General features: G+C 41.0%; 1 protein-coding gene across 2 annotated transcripts in view; it reads right to left on the reverse strand.

Annotated features, from left to right (window-relative positions):
• Positions 1-20,184, reverse strand: part of lingo2 (leucine rich repeat and Ig domain containing 2) — a 540,448-nt gene that overhangs the window by 279,221 nt on the left and 241,043 nt on the right. For both annotated transcript variants that reach the window (XM_079499246.1, XM_079499245.1), the window contains exon 4: positions 3,124-3,195. The gene's annotated coding sequence lies outside the window, so the exon portion shown is untranslated. The remainder of the gene's footprint in view (positions 1-3,123; positions 3,196-20,184) is intronic.

Genomic DNA, 20,184 nt, shown 5'->3' on the forward strand with positions numbered 1-20,184 from the left:
ACTGTAACTATAATAGTGTTACCGGCATGGTTGGGCATGAAACCGTCTTTAGACTTGGCAAATGCTTTGTGTGCTTTTAGCTGGTCAATAGGACAGTTTAAGCTAGGCCAGCTTATATATATGTAATGTGCAGTGGCGTGCACAGACATTTAGAGGGGCAGGAAAAAAGGGCACCTTGTGCAGCGCGTGGAACCGGCCGGATGCCTTAATAGTGTGAGATTTATAGATTTTGGGGCCTAAATAATATATTAGAAGCTTTTTATCAAGAATTGATCAATGTCACCATGGTCCACATACTGTACAGTGTACACTGTACAAAAACGTTTTTTCTTTTCTTTCTTTTTTTCCCAAAAGGGCACATTGCCAAAAGGGCAGGGGGTGGTGCCAATGGTAATGTGAGAACGCGATTGTTGTCCTGAAATGGAATCAGTTGACAAACTATGGAAAATAGTGCTTTTACAAACAGCCAAAGTTGGAAATTGATTGAGACTGTGTTGAAACCTGTAAGCCTGTAAGCCAAAGCACATCACAACTATATATATATATATATATATATATATATATATATATATATATATATAACCAGAGGTTCTAGTAATAATTGGTTGTGCCTGAGAGGTTTCTGTTGCACCACACTGTGCAATGCCTGTACTCATCCTCCCCACCAGTGCAATCTGGTACCCCTGAATGGGCACAGGGGCTGGTGTAACCTCTGCTCCTCTGTTGTCGTGTTTAGCACAATGGTGAGGATTTGTACTAGAGGAAAGGCTTTAATGAATTTGGGTCGTCACTCCCCCAGGCTGTGTTCACCCTGACCAACCTCCTGTGTCCCGCTGTTTAGCCCCGGGGCCATAAGTGTTTGTGCCTCCATTTCCAGAGTCTTGCTATTGAACAGCAAACGGAGTTGTTGTGTCAACCACTATGGCAGCTTTGTAATGAGCTGTGATACAAGTTGACATTATTGTCAAAGTGGGATCACGTAAAAATCATACCCGTGTGAAGTGAGGGACGCTCTTATCATCATACATCATCTCATTCTAGCCAATCACAGGTACGTTGAGGTGTATCATGGATGTTTTATTTGCTGTTCTATAATGTGACATATACAATGTAGTATTGAAGTGTAATGTTATGCTCCGGTTACTATGGAGAGCATCCGTCCCCACCAGCTATGGGATTTTTAAATCCAGCTCCATTGACCCTCCATTATAACAGGATTTTCAAAGCGCTGTATCTCTAAAGCTTCGAGCGCTGTCCATGGTGATCCGTCGCGCATCCCGGCGATCGTAAATCATTTGTGAGTTTGTATTGCTGCGCAAATGCTACTGCTTGTAACGAGACCTAAGGGGTATGAGTTCCTGCTAACGATGACTGTGCTCACAACAACAGCCCCCACCTCCCTGAATAACCCGGAAATGAAACGAGGAGCGTAGAGTGAGAGCGGACGTGTGGCATACGTTACGTGTGCTTATGCTGCCACCTAGCGGCAGTAATGAAGTTAAACGTAGGCAGAGAACGAGTTAAAATGTTTCAACATGCTTTGAGATAGGGCGATTATTCAAGCTATGCATTCACAAAAGCCTTTAGTTGGTCCAAGGTTATTATAGTTGTATTGTGTGTTTACAAAACTAACTGAAATGATAGACAAAATGCCCTAGAGTTTTTATTACACAATACTTACTCTGGCCCTTTTCAATCCTGCACCTAACTTATTCTTCAGGTGCATGATTGAAAAACGAAAGGGAAAGAGAAAACGAAAAATAATAAAAACTAAACTAAAACTAAGTGTTATGACAACAATTTACCTGCTCTAAAAAATAACTAAAACTAATTGAATTAGAAAAGAATAAGTCAAAACTAACTAAAACTAAACTATAATAAAACACCCTAAACTATTATAAGTATAGTTGGTGACATTATGCCTGATTTATATCTGGTTGCGCACACCAAAAATAACAGATCTTCACACTCAGGCAGGTATAACTCTGACTTCTTTGTTGCATATTAGCACCCATTCACATGTGCCAAACCAAGTGTAGGCATCCGATTTGTATGCAAATGAGCTAAGCTGCCATTATAGATTCATGCACAGTAGGGGAAGCAGAAAACACAAAAACTCCATGCCAAGTAACACCTTCGTATTTTATCACGTCATTTCTTAATGCTGACTTGCCCAGGATGTGTCAAAGGCAGCAGTGTTATTTCTGAATATGCTCCCATTGCTCACATACATACTGTATTTGAAGGCGAAAAGAACAGCGTGTGGGCCTATTTTGAAAAGCCACCCACTGATTCACCCACTTCCCATGCACCTGTGGGTGAGTGCAGGCCTAGAGAACTACCATCTTCAAGATGAGAAATGGATGCAATTGGAAAATGCAAGACGCTTCCTCAAATGTCAGTGTTTCAGTGTGTTCAAATCTCTTTTTTTTTGACAGTGAGGTACAGTAAAAGTGAAGAGAGATAAATGAGGTGTAAATAAGAAGTGTATAGATAGATCAGGCTGGTTATGTTAGTTTGAAGAGAGTTACCAATGGTTACTATTTATTAACAATTATTTTTCTCCTTTATTTTTGCTAGCTTTTCGGAGAATAATTTCTACTGCCACATAACGCATGGATATTCTTTGTTTTGCTAAGGTACATGGTGATAACTCGGGATGGGGATAATTGTATTTATATTGATACCCTTATCGATACTGCTTAACAGGCCGGGTCCTAATCAATACCACTATCAATACGTTTGTTAGAAGCATAAATCTGGAAGTCTATAAAGCTTGTAGATCTGCTGTTTTTGGAATCAATGGTGCCGTACTAGCCTATACTGAGTGTACTTTCACAGATCCGCTATACCCGACGATAAGAATATCAATAAGCCCAAACCTTTATTGATATTCTGGTGTCAATACATTTGGAACTGAGTCTGTAATAGAACTGGTTTCGGCTCCCCATCCCTAGTGATAACATCACAGTGCCCAACACCACAGTTCCTTGTAATCACTGAGGACTATTTATGATACCATTTGGAATTGTTAAAGGAAATGTAAAAAATTGCACTATTTTAACACTTCTCCCCCCTCAGAAGCTAATGCCATGCTAGTTGAAATATAAAGGACCAGCTTACCATAATCACAACATGGTCAAGAGATGTAGTTGGTGTGATGATAGGTAGGATAGCGGCCAACACAGATTCACTCTGAAACAACAAAAAAAGAGGGAACAGTTGGCACAAGAACACACAGTATTACATCAAAATATTCCACTTAATTCCATGAGATCTGAAAAACTATTTCTGTGTCAGCATAGAGGAAACTCTGGAGGACCCTTGTCGACGGCCTATACCCCAGTAGGGGTGTCAGGCTTAAGTAAGTAAACGTATTTCTAACCCCTTATACTCAGTAATCAAATACAAGAATACAAGAACCGCCCTACCGAGCAGTCGGCGGTGCAGTTTCATTGTATGTTGGCCAGTTCAGCATCCTGATTTTCAGAGATGAAGGTCAGGTTTCACACAGATTTAGGTATGGTTACCCTTTAAGATAGTCTTCAAGAGACAATAAGGTGGCTGCACACACTGGTAGCCAAAGTGCTTTTTTTATTCTGGACAAATGGAAACCAACATTTCGGCAGTAAACTGCCATCTTCTTTTGGATCTTTATGCACTGGGCCAGGACCACTACAAGGAATTTGGTGTGCATAGCATTCCTGTACCTTTTAAGCAACTACATACTGTTGTAACAGCATTTCACTATTAGGCTGTTAGTAGAGTTTTGTGCCAGCAGAAGAAATCTAAAGGAAATTGTAAGCTTCACAGACTAATTCTGAATGGTTTAGTAATGTCTAGCAAAATTTGGTATGCATTTAATCTGTTCCAACTTGGAACTTTACAATTCATCATTTTTTAAAACAGTTAATTTCACTTCATTTAACTCTCAACACGGTTCAGCTGAGGTTAATCTTGCTGAGATCAAACCGTTTTAAGGGAGACTTAACAGAAGTTTGTTCTGGAACTGGAACTTTATAAATGAACTGCCACGTGACAGTCTACCTACATAGTGATGGATTGATGGTTGGATGGATGTTGACATCTCAGTTGAGATCGAATCCCTGTAGGTTTACTGGCAGAGGTATAATGTATATGGATATACATGGATATTATTGTCAACTTGAAGCAGGTTTTCTACTGGCAATATTCCACATTGTAACAACAGCCAAAGCACTGCCCAGTCATCTGCTGCATTAAAACATTCTATGCAAGGACTGAAATATTGAACTCCTTATGGTAAATTGTTTTCAAATTACTGACACTATGGCTATTGATCTTTACGTTCATCTACCACAATTGACATTCTACCTCTCTTTATAACATTTTTTTTTATTCTCATGAACATTGGATTCAAGTCAAGGGGAAAATAACGAATAGAGGAAAAGCAAACGTCAGCTGTTCTCTGAAATCATGATGCCTCTTTGACACAATGACAGACACGTTTTGTGATAATATGTGATCCCTGATCCTGTGAAACCCAGCTGAAATACCGATGACAGAGGTCAACCACAACCAGCCACGTTGAGTTTCTGTCCCTTTTTAACGACCTGCATCGAGGGCTGCTGCCTCCAGTCCAAGAACAGGTAAGAGCTGTCCGTGTTAATCCAAGCCTAGTGTGACATTTTAGAGGGGTGAAGGGTGGGAGACGTTGCAGCTTTTTCCACTTGGAGCGCCTGGATCATTTTGGCTCTCCTCCTCTATGTGGGGAGTAGAGCAGTTCCAGGACGGGATTTTGGAAGAGGGGGAGAACTGCATGGGGAGAGGAGGCAGAGGAAGGAGGAGGCAGGAAGCACTGCTGGGATGTAATCTTGAGTATGCCAAGGTCAGCAGTACTCTCTTGGTACGTAATGCATCCCTGCTGAAAATGTGCATGACAAAAAAAGATGCGCACATACACACACACAAACACACGTGTGCATGCGTGCGTGTGCACACAAATGCATGCGTCTACATGGATGAATGAGCGCACCCATGTGGATGCCTACACGCAGTGCCCCATATTACAGTAATTCTTCCCCAAAGGCAGCCTGCTGAGAGATGCTAAATCTTCACCGGGCACCAGCTCAGCCATGTATTCTGCACGCACGCACGCACGCACGCACGCACGCACGCACGCACGCACGCACGCACGCACGCACGCACGCACGCACGCACGCATGCACGCCACGCACGCACGCACGCACGCTATAATACTGTATGCCCGTCACTGCAGTGGTCTGGGCTTGATGTGAGATCTTCACATGTCGTCTTGGGGAGTAGAGGGCAGGCTAGAGGTGTCTCCTTGTGGGGGCTTCAGGTTCTACACAGTCTGTTTAAGGTGGGCTGCTGGGTTAGACATGTCCTCACCTCTACTTGTCCCCTGAACTATGAAAAAGAATCTGACAGACCTACAATGGAGTACGGAAATGTAATGTATACACCAAACAAGTTTATAGTTATACCATGCCCTGTACTGCACTGAAATAGTGGATGTCTATGACATAATAGAAAATACCATTCAAAAGCTGTTGCTTTTTCAGTTGAAAATCTGTTTAATTAAGTATACATTTCCCTTGCGCGCACCTTGCTATATAGGTTTTCCTTTTATTGTTATAGATTTATTTTGTTTTGTCTCACTCAAACATTCATTTATCACTGTTGAGGCATCTAGATTGTAGCATGTAGATTTTTTTTATAGTGTACAGATTGTAGAGGTTTATGGATAATACTGTAAGAATATCTACATGACATGGTCAAAATAAAAGAAGAAAATTAAGACTCCAGTTATCTTCTCAGGGAAAAGGTCAGAGTTAATCACTACTATAACATAATGATTCTTGACAGAATGCCAAGACGTTCCCCTTAATGGCAGTTAATTTACTGTGTGAGACAGAAGCCTCAGTAAAAACACAGTTGGGAATATGTTATATGAAATGGTTGTGAAATGCAGCAATATTGCTAGGCAAAAAGCACATTGTTGCAATTTAGTTTGGTCTTTTTATCACTTGAATTGACAGTGTACAGTACATGATCATTAGTTGAGTGACTTTTATTATCCTTGGGCACTTGGAATCTGTAAAGATCGTATTTGCATAATAAACAATAATAATAACTGCAAGCAGAATACGTATTTTACTGTTCTGCATGGTCCTGCTTTTCAATAAATACTTTCAAAGCATTGTCATAAGAGGCAATATCCAAGAAAAATAATAAAGAATTAACGTGATCCCTGAGGATTGTTATTAAGTAATTAAATTAATCTGCCAGAATGTTGATTGATAATCCACAGGTCTGCAGATTTCATATAGGCTGCCCTCCTTTAGAAAATAAAAATAATTCAACACAATAATTAAACACTGAACTGCCTCTGAAATATAGCTGAATATTGAGGTAATAATTGACCTTCCTGCCATTGGCTTAATGGGAACTTTCCATCAATATGCAGCATGTGAAAAACAGCGATGGTCTCCATATTTGATCTAGAATGAAGTGGGCAGATATGACTCTGTATAAGGGTTGGAGTCTGTACTGTACAGTAAATCAAAGGGGTTTGGCACGTTATTCATATTCTTTCACTAGCACTGCAAGCCAAATAGAACCGAGCATGCTAATATCCTTGCAAGTCCCCTGGCATGTGTTCTAGCTTCCCGTTAACAAAAAGGAACAGGTTATTTTATTTAGCTCAACAGTTAGGTTCTTGATGTGGAAGTGTTGCTGTATTACCTTTACCAACCTAGATTTCCTCTGCTATCACCTTCACTCCTCTTTATTGCTCTTTCCCCTTGTTGTTATTGTCCTCAACCATATGGTAGGCCTATCTGTATTCTGTCTTCTCTCAGCTTTTTGTGTCCCTGCATAGCTCAGCAGGTAGAGCAGGATATGAACACTGCAGGAGTGAGGGATTTCATAGGCTCTGTGTAACTGTGTGGGTTGAACATGGAACTGAGACTTTTAGGGTTATATGGTGCCATTCATCAACTCAGTAGCTAAAACTGACAACACCCGTATCAACTGAGGACACCCATGCTAACAACTGCATGCAACCATGGTGCTAGTGCTACAGTATAATAAAGGAGGGTTTGAATGCCTCCATCTCCATCTCTCTCTCTCTCTCTCTCTCTCTCTCTCTCTCTGTTAACTACTTAAGCCCTACACATACAGTAGTTGACCGGGGTCTCCAAGGCACAATACCTTTTTTGCCTCTACACCAAATCTCTTCTCCAAAAACACAAGATGTTGTTGTGACACATTGTTGCACTTGTAGATCTACCATTTTGGCTGAACATTCTCGGTCTGTCTCTGTGGTTAATTCTTTAGGGATATGTATCTATATATCCCTCTATATATACAGGGCGGAACACGCATAGACCACTGCACACTGCCTCTGACGTCACTCCATACACCTCCGCGTTCCTCCGCTGGCCTCTATGGTCCGCACACCAGCACCACATGACACTGTATACAGCATGTATGTGTGTGTGTGTGTGTGTGTGTGTGTGTGTGTGTGTGTGTGTGTGTGTGTGTGTGTGTGTGTGTGTGTGTGTGTGTGTGTGCACGCGCACGTGCGTGCATGTTTTTTTGTTTGTTTGTATGTATATCTCTTGAATGTACAGTATTACTGGTATTTAAATATACAATTATATGTGTACTTTTGTCTGATTCTACAAAAGGGGACATTCCCTATAAGCCTCTAAGCTACTAAACTTCTCCTGCACAATATGGCTTTTCTTCCTTCTTTCTCTTTGTGTGCTAATAAAAGTAAACTCAAAATAAGGACACTAGGGCTCATGTGCAGACTGCAGAGTGCATGTGGCTAAAGGAAAGTTTTTCCTTGGGGAATTGTTATGTCTTTGTAAATAATAGTATTATTAGAGCATGGTCTTGACCTGCCCTATTGTGTCATAAGATATCTTTTGTTGCGATTTAGCACGATACTTTTTGAAGTTTTAGAATGCTTGTTTGAGTTGAATCCTGCATGGCACCCAGTGAACTGTCAGCGTTTGGCCTTTAGGCAGGATTAAAGGGCATGTCAGGACACTCTGAATCCTAATGTGGCTCTGCTCCTGCCTGCCTTTCAGAAGTGCTATCTTATTACATGACTTGAGACTGAAATAAATAAATAAATAAAATGATGTATGTATGTATGTATGTATGTATGTATGTATGTATGTATGTATGTATGTATGTATGTATGTATGTATATGTATATGTATATGTATGTGTATGTGTGTATGTATGTATGTATGTATGTATGTATGTATGTATGTATGTATGTATGTATGTATGTATGTATGTATATGTATATGTATGTGTATGTGTATGTGTATGTGTGTATGTATGTATGTATGTATGTATGTATGTATGTACTGTACTGTATGTACTAGTATTCTTACTTACTTACTACCCACAATGCAGTTCTACCCACTCACTTCTGTCCTTACAGGCTGTTTAGTTCTTCAACATAATCCATAAAGTTCACTGAAAGCACCTACTTAAGTCCTTTTTCAATAATGTTTCCATTAAGCAAAAACAACGTTCTCGTTTGGCTTCATGTTAACTACTTATCAGTCTTAAAACATTCATGCTTATTTATAATAAAGGACTCTGCATTGTTGCAGGGGTGGGGGAGAGAATAGGGGAAACATTTCAACGTCGCACGGGTATTTACCCACTGTAAACAGAGCCTTTTGTAATCGTTTCGAAAGCCTCACTGAACTGCCAGGGTGTTTCTTGTGATGTCAGCCCTGAGCCGACAGGACTGTTGGTTGTGGCACTGTAAAGTTTCTATGGCTTATGGAGCATGCTTTTTTAAATTCTGCCCCTTAAGCTTTTAACCAAATCCATCGTCATTTAAACTGACAATCACGGACCTTAAATATTGCAATAAAGTACTATATATTTATTAAATATGTGATCTTATTTCCCGTCTACTGATTTTCTCCCCTGATTGCGTTCATCATCACAGTTTCTCAGGAGGTCCCTGAAGGCGGCAGCAGGTTAATAATTGATGGGCCTAAAAGCTGTTTCTGCAAGAGGGAGTGCCCATGCAACTCTGGGGAAACAAAAAAGCAACCAGCAACCCCATAGACTGGCGGAAGCATACAGCCTGGGCCTCAGCAAGAATTAGCATTGTGTTCCGTCATGCCGAACAGTTGGCGCTGAGACAATTCAATACAGTTTTCATTACAATGCAAAAGTCCCTTGCAGGCACAGACATCAAAGGACCGGTTTGTCTGGCCCTATGTTTGTTCTGAGATACCAGAGAGATGGAGATAGAGCTACGTTGATTTTGAAAGAGCACTACTGACAGAAGCATTAGGGACATCATGGACATGTACTAAACTGTAACAATACACGTCATGGCCGAAAACTACCGCACTGTTAAATGGTACAAGCGATGGCCAAGTTCCAGCCATGGAATTTACTACCATCAATTCAAAGATAAGTAACTCTGTTCCAACGCTATAAACAAGGGAATAAACTAAAGGCTCTCCAATGACATCAAAGTCAGACACAAGTTGTTGCTGGTCCATTGACAGCTACTGGATTTGTGACTCACTTTAGTCTTTGTGAACTTGCAAATGCTAATTTGAGGTTTTGCATTGAATGTTGGTCAGTTATAGTCAGTATAGTCATAGCAGGCATGGTTCACATGTTCCCAACTTTGGTAAATGCCTGTCCAGATACAAAGCTATTAGAGCTGTCCAAGATCATAGCAATTAAAGTTAAATTATGTACTGTTACCAATGACAAAATAAGTGCTGCCCTCAAAATGTGTTATTGTCACTGGAACAATTAAACAAAAAACTATTCTCAGTTTGTTTTACAAGCTTAATTGAGATCGCAGTTATTCAATAAAATATCTGGAGCAATCTTGTAAACAGAGTCACATTTCCCAGTGGGACCTGTGCGGCACACTTTGGGGAAGCTTTGAATCTCTGGAATCAATGCTGTATGTAGGCCACAGCATGACAAAAATAAAAAACACCAGAAACGCGCGTCGACATCCGATAAAACAAAGCTAAGCCTAACACACAACCCTTCTATTCATTTTGTGTTCAGTACTACACCTGAGAAGGGTTAAGGTGATGCTGTAAAGTAAACCATCAAAGAAAATAAGCCTCTCCGTCATCTAAGCCCTACAGCAGTAGTGCTCTTTTTTTAACTCAAGGATCTCCATAACTCTGAGAGTGTACAAACAGGAGAGTGTACAAACAATGAGTGTTACAGACCTGTAAGGGTCCATTTTGAAAACCACTGCCCTACATACAGTATTTTACTAATCGCCGAGTTACAATCTCACGGCATGTCACATGACATCGCAACACGTTGTGAGTTTATTAAAATATCTCATATTTCCTCTTTTTTTTAAGGAAAAAAAAACTATTGCATGTTTAAGAAATGTGTGGGAAAACATTTCTGCCTACAGTATAATGACATGCCCAAAATAGGACGCCAGCTTTAAAGTAGTTAAAATATGACACCACCAAGCTGCAAAATGTGGAACGGAAAAGAGAGTTGCAGGGTGTTTTGTCTTCTATATTACATAAGTCTAGACATAATATTATATAATACTTCAACTGTCACTGAATATTGATGTATCGTTGAGCCTTTCATATACAGTCTACAACATGCATTAAATAAAACAATCAGGATTTGACATGGTGTACCTACAGTATTTTTCATGCAAAAGAAGGTCAATTGCTCAGAACAATTGGCTCTCACAGCAGAGCCTCAAATACCTTAGTAATACAGAGGGTTACAGAGGGATTTGGGAGTAACTTCCAGCGCGAATGAATTTCCCTCGTGGAATCGATAAATGTCTGTATAAATATAAATATACTACTCTGTGTTGTGTGGATGTTCACATCTAAAAACTGATAATTAACAGAGCATACTGTAAAAGTGAAACGCAATGCATCCGGACAATTCGCAAATAGTAGGTTATAATTCATGGTGTTGTGAAACAATTAATAAATAAAGTCAGCCTTATATAGATTGTGGATACGTCCTCTGCTTGAGTGTTGCAAAAGATTGAGGAAAAAAAACAAAAAAAAAACATAATAACGACAGTATTGATGCAATTAAGTGAGTATCAATTGGAGAGTGGGTGTTTGACTTCTGCGTCTGCGGTTCCATCCATAATTCGTTTTTACATTCTACTAACTGGAGCGAGAGGTGGAGCAATTTGTAATGTTTGCATTTAGAATCACATTTCCATAGCCCTTCCCCCTGCAAGCTGAATGCATTACAGAATACAATTGTACATCTTCTATATTTTCAGAGCCACGTTTGTTGAAAAGACATTATCACCATCGCAACATTAACAGATCTACGTAGCCAACCAACCATAAAGTCTAATAAGAAACATCATATAGCATGCCACAAAACCCTGGGAATGATTGTATTTCCCATTTGGTTTTGTGCAGATGTCATTTTAATTAGCTTTATTGAACAGGCCAACATTTCAGGAAATGCATGGTGCTTACCAACGGTGCATTTCTATGTTTGAAGCATATTGCAGAATATTCTAATATAATGCAAAAATCAATACGCCCTCATAGTAAGTAATGAAAAAATATAGTTTAAATGAGGTATGTCCTTGGCAAATATTTGTGAATACTGGTGATATTTCACTCATTAGGAGACTATAGGGTCATTAGCCTATGTTTTCAGTTGCCCAATTTACGTATTTGCATGCAAAGTTACTAAGTACATTTACTCAAGTATTGTACAGTACTTACTTTGTTTAGGAGATTTCTTATTAAATAGCTATTCAAACATTATGAATACCGGACTTTTACTTGTAGCAGAGAATTACCTGGTATTGCTACTTTTAGTTAAGTAGTTCCGGCACTACTGTACCTCTGCCAACGCTGTGCAAATGTCAAGATATGCACATGTTGGATAGTTCCAGCCTTTATTATTTGTTCAGTGGCCAGAAATGAGCACTATATCACTCCCACTCTGTTTGACTGGGCCAATAATGTATAGGCTCTACATTTATATCTGCGGAAGTGCGGATAGGCCCACAAATTGCCCTGGTGTTACATGAACCCATTTGGAAGTTATGAATGAGCCAAGATGGTTTGGCAAATCAGTAAAAAAGGTTAATCAGTTCTTGTGTCTTGATCAACAATTCTATACAGTTTTGGTTTTCCTTGAATATGTTTGGAAGTCTTATAATAAGACACAACCGCTAGTTACATAACTTTGTGATCCAGTTTAGAGAGACACACACACACACACACACACACACACACACACACACACACACACACACACACACACACACACACACACACACACACACACACACACACACACACACACACACACACACACACACAGAGAGAGAGAGAGAGAGAGAGAGAGAGAGAGAGAGAGAGAGAGAGAGAGAGAGAGAGAGAGATAGTTTCCGTATCTGCTCTAGACCCAGAGCAGATCAGAAACATGCAAAGCAAACTGATCCCAGTCTAATGTTAAACATTAATTAGCTGAGAGTTGCCCCACGAGCCATGGCCATAATTTACACAAAGTTTCATGCAAATCCGATCATTGGTTTTGGAGATAAATCCTGCCTACAGAAAGACGGAATGGGGCAAAATCATAACCCAAATCCGACACAATTCCATTGGTGGAGATAATTAATTCAGCAGGCACAGAGCCTGATCAGCTGGATATGATTAAAAATGGCTTCTGTGATGGAGACATTTTGTTGTTTCATAAATAGAATCCATATAGAATCCTCAAGCATGTTCGGGAAAAGATAATGAAATGGTGGATGTTGTGCATTTCATCAAGAAACGTATACCAGTAATTTATCAATGCTACACAGAAAAAGACATAGAAAACAAACTCATGAATGAATTTGGAGCACATCAGTACATTTTAACCCCATGTGCATGTGCATAACAACCAGAATAACAGCATGCTATTGCTGCTGAATTTCCCTAAATACATTGTGGAGGCACTTATCCTAATTCATTTGTAAAAAAATAAATGAAAAAAAAGATGCATTTGACTGTACAGCAGATGTAGAATCCACTGGAGATTGTGAATTTGTAATTATTCATTTGCATCATGTCTCCAACAATGATTATAGCAATTAGCCTGCTACAGGTAATACATACTGTACTACAGTGCAATCATGCTCTAATGTTGCTGTATCCTCTCCCAGCTTTAATCCATTGTATTGTATGTTTGTAAGATTAATGAGATACCTCCAAGAAGAATATGTATTACATCTGGGTCGAGTTTGGTGCAGGGTTACTGTTAATGTTGAGTCCAATCTGATTTGTATTTTGTTGCATGTCAGTGTTACGTGCCAAAAATTGCTGACAAACTCACAATGTGTTACGATGCGTCACATTGTGAGCTTGCATAGTGGCTATGTTCATCGTGCAACAAAAGCTAGGATGGTGCAGAGTACTGCCGAAGCTGGGAGTGAAGCTAGGATGGTGCAGAGTACTGCCGAAGCTGGGAGTGAAGCTAGGATGGTGCAGAGTACTGCCGAAGCTGGGAGTGAAGCTAGGATGGTGCAGAGTACTGCCGAAGCTGGGAGTGAAGCTAGGATGGTGCAGAGTACTGCCCAAGCTGGGAGTGAAGCTAGGATGGTGCAGAGTACTGCCGAAGCTGGGAGTGAAGCTAGGATGGTGCAGAGTACTGCCGAAGCTGGGAGTGAAGCTAGGATGGTGCAGAGTACTGCCGAAGCTGGGAGTGAAGCTAGGATGGTGCAGAGTACTGCCGAAGCTGGGAGTGAAGCTAGGATGGTGCAGAGTACTGCCCAAGCTGGGAGTGAAGCTAGGATGGTGCAGAGTACTGCCGAAGCTGGGAGTGAAGCTAGGATGGTGCAGAGTACTGCCGAAGCTGGGAGTGAAGCTAGGATGGTGCAGAGTACTGCCGAAGCTGGGATGATGCAGAGTACTGCCGAAGCTGGGAGTGAAGCTAGGATGGTGCAGAGTACTGCCGAAGCTGGGAGTGAAGCCTGATTCATATTTTGTTGCACGCCGGTGTCACATGCCGGAAACAGCTGCTCTAGAAGCTCACAATGCATCACAACTCTGTGAGCTACAGTTGCTATTTTCGGAACCAGACAGCAGCACACAATTAAGTATAAATTAAGCATTAGGGGAAGTCGGAGGGTCAGGTACTGAGAGAAGACTGCGTTGCGTATACCCAGGGCACTGCCAGAATAAGCACATTTCGCAGTTAGTGGCATTGCTCTAGGCTCCTTGAAGCCTTTGATAAATCCTGCCTTTGTTTTCGTTCAATCAACATAGAACAGTTCACAAACTTTTAGATGTTTTATTCAAGCTGACATTTCACTTTGGTTAGAATATTTCCCTTTTCAATTCATATTACTATTGTATATGAGCAGTCAACCTCTATGCTGGCTGCACTGGGATTCCACAGCTGCCTCGTTAGTCAGCTTTTGTTTGATTCATTATTGATAATGGAAGAAACAGCCCCAAATACCCTACATACATATACATTACACAGTGATCCATATATAATGACATTTTCTTTTCAGTTATACAATATGAAAGGTATTTTAAGACTTTATGGTTGGTTGCTAAAATGTGCTTTTTCGTTAGTAAATTGGTAAGATGAACGCACTGGCTATACAGGTAACCAACCAGGATATAGGCCTACTGAACTTTCAAATTATATTATAAGTAGCGGCTAGCCTACTAAAGCCTACATACATAAATAAACCTGGTAAGTTAATAGGAGTGCCCAGACGGTTGAGCTAACCGTGCGTGCGTGCGCAATAATCGCTACAACTTTACCAACTTGTTTTGTAAAGTAGCGGCTAGCTAGCCTACTCAACTATCTACACAAACACACATACCACATGTATCTGGCTCCAGATCAGCAGAGCCACCTGTCAAGATTCAGGCGGTCCAAGTCCAAGTCGATCTGTACTACGAGCACAAACTCTTTATGTGACATGCAACATTATGCAAATGTGCGATGGAACCCAATCAATCACCTCCATTTTCTCTGCATTGTTCGTGTGTGTAACCTTCAGCATAAGCCTATGATCGTCTGGCCATATTGCAATAAGGGCTTCACACCTGTCACCTGCCAAACAAAGCGCACTTTCAGACAATACGCGTAACGCAGCAGGATTTGTTTTAATCGCAGTGAGTATCGCATGCTGGTAAAACGACCTAAGTTACATACGTTGAGCCTTTGCATACACATATAAGGTCATCGGGGCCAGGACTAGGGCAAGTGCTACGGCAAGTGCTACGGGCTAATATGGGATAATACATACATAATACATAATGAATCAAATGCTAAGGAAGGGTTTTTTCCCTGAGTTTGTCAGAGGTCTGAACAAGGACAATAAATAAATAAATCTAAACAAAGCAAACTGCATTCAATATGTCAGTATCTCTTTGTAGTTTTTGCTCACTGTTATTTTCACTAATGTACGTTTATGAGTGCATCAATGCATACTTTTAACGTATGCATTGAGTATGCTGGTCCAAGCAGAGACCCCCGTTGGACCCGTCTATCACCCCCGCGACTTTGACACATATGAGAGATGTTCTTTGTACCTGCCAAGCCAATGTCAACACTACAACCGACAGCTGTGCGTGAGGTGCAACATATAATGGCTTGTAGAATGTGCTACCTAAGAGTGCACAAATACAACCAAATGGACCCATAACAGTCCATTTGTATTTCCATCAGAGTTTATTGTTATGAAAGGGTCCTTTGGTTCCATTTGTAGTAGGCTAAGGCTACACTGTCAGTTACAGAGTCCCCTCGACAGATCCTGTTGTTGTTAAAGAAAGGTGTCAGGAGGCGTCACACACACATAAATACAGACAGACAGATATTTACATTTCATAGCACAATTCTGGAGATATAAGGCAGCCACTGGTAATTAACTGATAATTGATCAGTTCTTGTTTATTTGTATTACATCCAGAATTATTATGAACGTTAAACCATACTTTCACTGCTTGCATTTGTACCAGTTATCTGTGAATCATTTGTACCAGTTATCTGTGAATCATTTGTACCAGTTATCTGTGAATCTTTAGCCTTGAATCAAGCTAGATTTTGAAAGCACGTGTTTCTCACCCTCAGAATCCTCTGTGGGTTTTAGTCAAATTAAGGGCCTAAGTGAAACTCCATGTGAATGTTACCACACTACGAATCAAACTTCAATTATTTGTGTGTTAAGAAGTAATGAGCAATTATTATATTGTAGGTGGTCATTGTTTATCAATAGCATTAATGACAATAGACTCAGGGGTGGCATTGATTGGTGTTTCTGCTTGCTCCTTTGCTCCGGATGTGGCCAGAGTCAATATGATTTTAATGAAAGACAAACTATCCAGTGGAAGATGTCAGTGCAACACTTATCCTCACTGTCAGGCAGAAATCTTCTTCATATATCCTCATATCCATATTTAATCTTTTACCTTTATTTCATAACAAAAACTTTTTTGTATGGCAATGTTGAGCAAAAGTAGTGGGAATAGTTTTTTATGTAAAATTGTGAAATATTTTGAAACTCTTTGCATATAATGATACCGTATGCCCAAAATGGGGACGCCAGGTTGTCTGTCTGTGGGGTTTCTAAATATTTAACCAATGAAAAGTACAAAATTGTAATAAAGGCTCAGATCTTGATCTTGATCTGTGACATCTTTTAGCAAGCCTCCATTCCTTTCCTCCAGTGCACTGTTATGGGGAAGGGACTGTTTCATTGGCTAAGTCATTCTGTGTATTTGTTCTCTATACATTTAACCCATCCTAAATGTGGGGGCATTATTATAGGTTGGTGTCTTGCTCAAGCAGTTGGGATTGAACCAGCCACCGATCTACATCCCTTCATCTGCATATGGGATCTGCAGCTGCAAACAGGTATACCGCCTTACAGTAGTACACAGGTTAACATGATTTATTGTGAGCACCAAGGTTGCTGTCAGCATAGACATAGATAGGTAGACGGCGACGCCTCCTTCAGCTCCGGGCCGTCTGTATCTCACAGGGAGGGCAAGCTTCTGTGATGCTCACGGAAGCTGGCCAAGCGTTTGTTTCTCATGCCAATAAAGCTCCTTTGAATTGAATTGATAAGTCGCAGAAAAGACGCGCTGTGATTGGCCACTATGGCCAGTGGCAGCCAGAGCCATAGAAGAAGAGAGTGGCGACACGCTTTGATCTTGCCACAAAGCGGGGTGCTATGGGCTATAGTTCCAAACATTGGAACTATCCCATTGAGATAGAATGAGCACTTCCGCATTCCATAGTCAACACTAGTGTCGTCACTCTCATACTAGATCACGCTGGTGGCACCGTGCCTTCCGCACCTCCGGGGCACTTCCACCCTCGTGTCGCGATACAGGTCGCTCCAAAGAAGTGCAGTGACCAATGAGGCTTCTAGGTTTTTATATCTATGGACCACGTCCACGGTACGCCCTCATATCAGAGATCCTCATCTCCAGCCTATTATTAGCCCCTCATTAGTTCCACTCCACCTCAGGCAGTTTGACTTCTCTACAAGTCTAGTCTAGACTCCACCCCGTCCGTTTAACGCCTTTGTTTATTGCATAACTGAACTTTGCCTTGACTACGATGTTGCCTTTCCCACTTTGTACTTACTGTAGCTTGGACTTTATTAAAACACCCTTGAAACCTGCGCCTGCATTCAAGAATGTCATTACAGTTGCAGGTTTGAAGATAATGAGATTTTCAGTATTCACAATGGTAAACCCCTATATTCAGACACACAATCTCTCATGGGATGGGTTTCATTCCAAAATGAGACAATCAGGGGTCTCCTGGTATTACAATAATATTTGATAGATGCATAGTGCATTAAAATCCTTGGTTATGATGGATTATAACATTCTGCATAGAGAAACGGACTGCAAATATGGAAAATAGTGTCATGCATGTGCTAAATGTACATGCTGTGATTTAGCTATCATACTCGACCCCCACTTGTTCACTGACCCAAAGCTCACAGAGTGCTGTCCTTGTGTGGGCTACAGAAAGGTAGCAATGATAAACATGCATGCCCCAAATGGCCTCCTGTGCTATACATTTAGATGAATAAAACATGTGACACGCACACGCACACGCACACACACACACACACACACACACACACACACACACACACACACACACACACACACACACACACACACACACACACACAGTGAATTCTGCCATGCAGACTCGGTAGCTGCTTTTTCCCCTGTGGTCCTTTGTACTCCCTCGTAGGTTAGAGTGACCGTTATTTAGATAATGAAAATAATACCCTTGGCTGCGAGTGAAATAAACATGGCTTAATGTGTGGCAACAATGGGACTGGAAGCAGACATTGAAGAGTTGCATAAGCTTTAATTGGGGAGTGATGAACATCATGTGCACAGGATACAATAATGAAATAGTAATGAGCAGGCGCAAACCCACTCAGTGTCAAATGCAAACATATGATGTCTCTTCATGTAAGACTCAGTCAGGTGCTATGAAGGCTCTATAGGGTGTACTTTGGTGACCCTATAGAGCACGTTTGTGTGCCTTCATAGCTGGAGGGGGCGTCAACATATGTGTCACGTGGTTTGTTTACATTGAGCGACTATCAGGTGTGCTTGTATACGTTCTTTTTTTAAACTGACCTCACAAATGGTGCAGACTTGCTCAGTAAATAAGTGCCACAGCACGTCACGTCAAGGAAATGAGCCAGAAAACGGAATTAGATGTTCAGATTTCCAGCATGGAGACAGCATCAAGGAACCCAGATTGATGAGTTTACAAAAAGACGTAGAATGGCTTGGATCTCGGCTGTACGGCGCACGGGCGCAGAGACATAACGTTCAACAAAGTATCTAAGCACAGCCGTGTTTGTTCACAACATTTTCCTTGTCCTTGTAATGTATTTGGTCCCGACGTTCTTTCCATCCATCCTGGTGTTGGTTCACTATGTTGTCGCCAAGAACGAGCTCAATATTTACAAAAACATACCACCGTCACTCTATTCTGAGTGATGTGGGCTAGAATTTAATGCCCACGAGAGGGCCGTCCCTAGCTTTTCAGACGCCGCCCCCCTCTTGGTGACGTACACGTTTTCACACGCTATAAGCCAGAATGGTCGACTCCATGGAAGTTAAAGACCATGCACGCGTTCACTCCAAGTGGATACAGCAAACTGCCGTATCTGCACTGTTACTCACATGACGTCAAGGCCAGCATGTTCAAATGTGTTATTATTGTTGTTATTATTTTTCAGATTTCAAAATATTGCTTATTTGACCACTGGCAATTTAAAATCAGCAGAATATAAACGACAGGATGTTAACCATTAGGTATTGTAAATCGGTACTAGTACTGGATATGACCCTATACTGTTGTTTGGTGGTCCACGCTGCATTGAACCCTTCACTTAAGATGGTACACTTTCATGCCACAAAAAAAACTTGAGCTATGTTTCATTATTAACGTGAGACACTGATGATAGTGTTATACATACCTAGCAGGGAACATAGTATTGCTGGTAAGAAATGCTCCAACAACATTCCTTTTCAATATTTTTAGTTCTTCCTCAGAACAGTAACTGCATAAAGAGTCAAGAATGATGTGGGAAAATTAGCTTAAACCCCTTTTCAGAATGAAAATGGGTTTTTTCCTTCCATACCTTTATACTGGGTGCCTTATCTCTTTTCTGCAGTGTTTGCCTTTTTGTTCTTCCAATGTCATGCTACTATTCATCCTCAATCTGCCTCTGTTCCAAACAACAAATCACCGTTTGGCTCTTTTTGTCTTCGGGACAAGCAAACTGTCTGTTTCTTTTTCAGGCGCCCAACCTCTTCGCCACATTGTCCTCGCTGTGCATATTGTCTTTTCCCTCCGTCTCCCCGGCCTTGTTATTTATGGAATAAAATAAAATAAACTGCAGGGGTTGAGCGAAGTAGCTACAGCAATCGCTGCAAAAGCCTGAGTGTTATTTTTACTGTGAGTGTACACATCGACTCTATATAGTTCCATTTGTCCAGTCTAAGAGTGAATTAACACTCAGGATTTTACTCTCACAGCCAAGTTACCCAGGTCCTTGCCAAGAGTAGATTATGGACAGGGCTTGTCAGCTTGACAGTGCCTTCTGTCACCCCTTGCCATACGGTCAACCCC

The sequence above is a fragment of the Electrona antarctica genome (assembly GCF_951216825.1).
Source record: "Electrona antarctica genome assembly, chromosome: 1".
Taxonomy (NCBI): domain Eukaryota; kingdom Metazoa; phylum Chordata; class Actinopteri; order Myctophiformes; family Myctophidae; genus Electrona; species Electrona antarctica.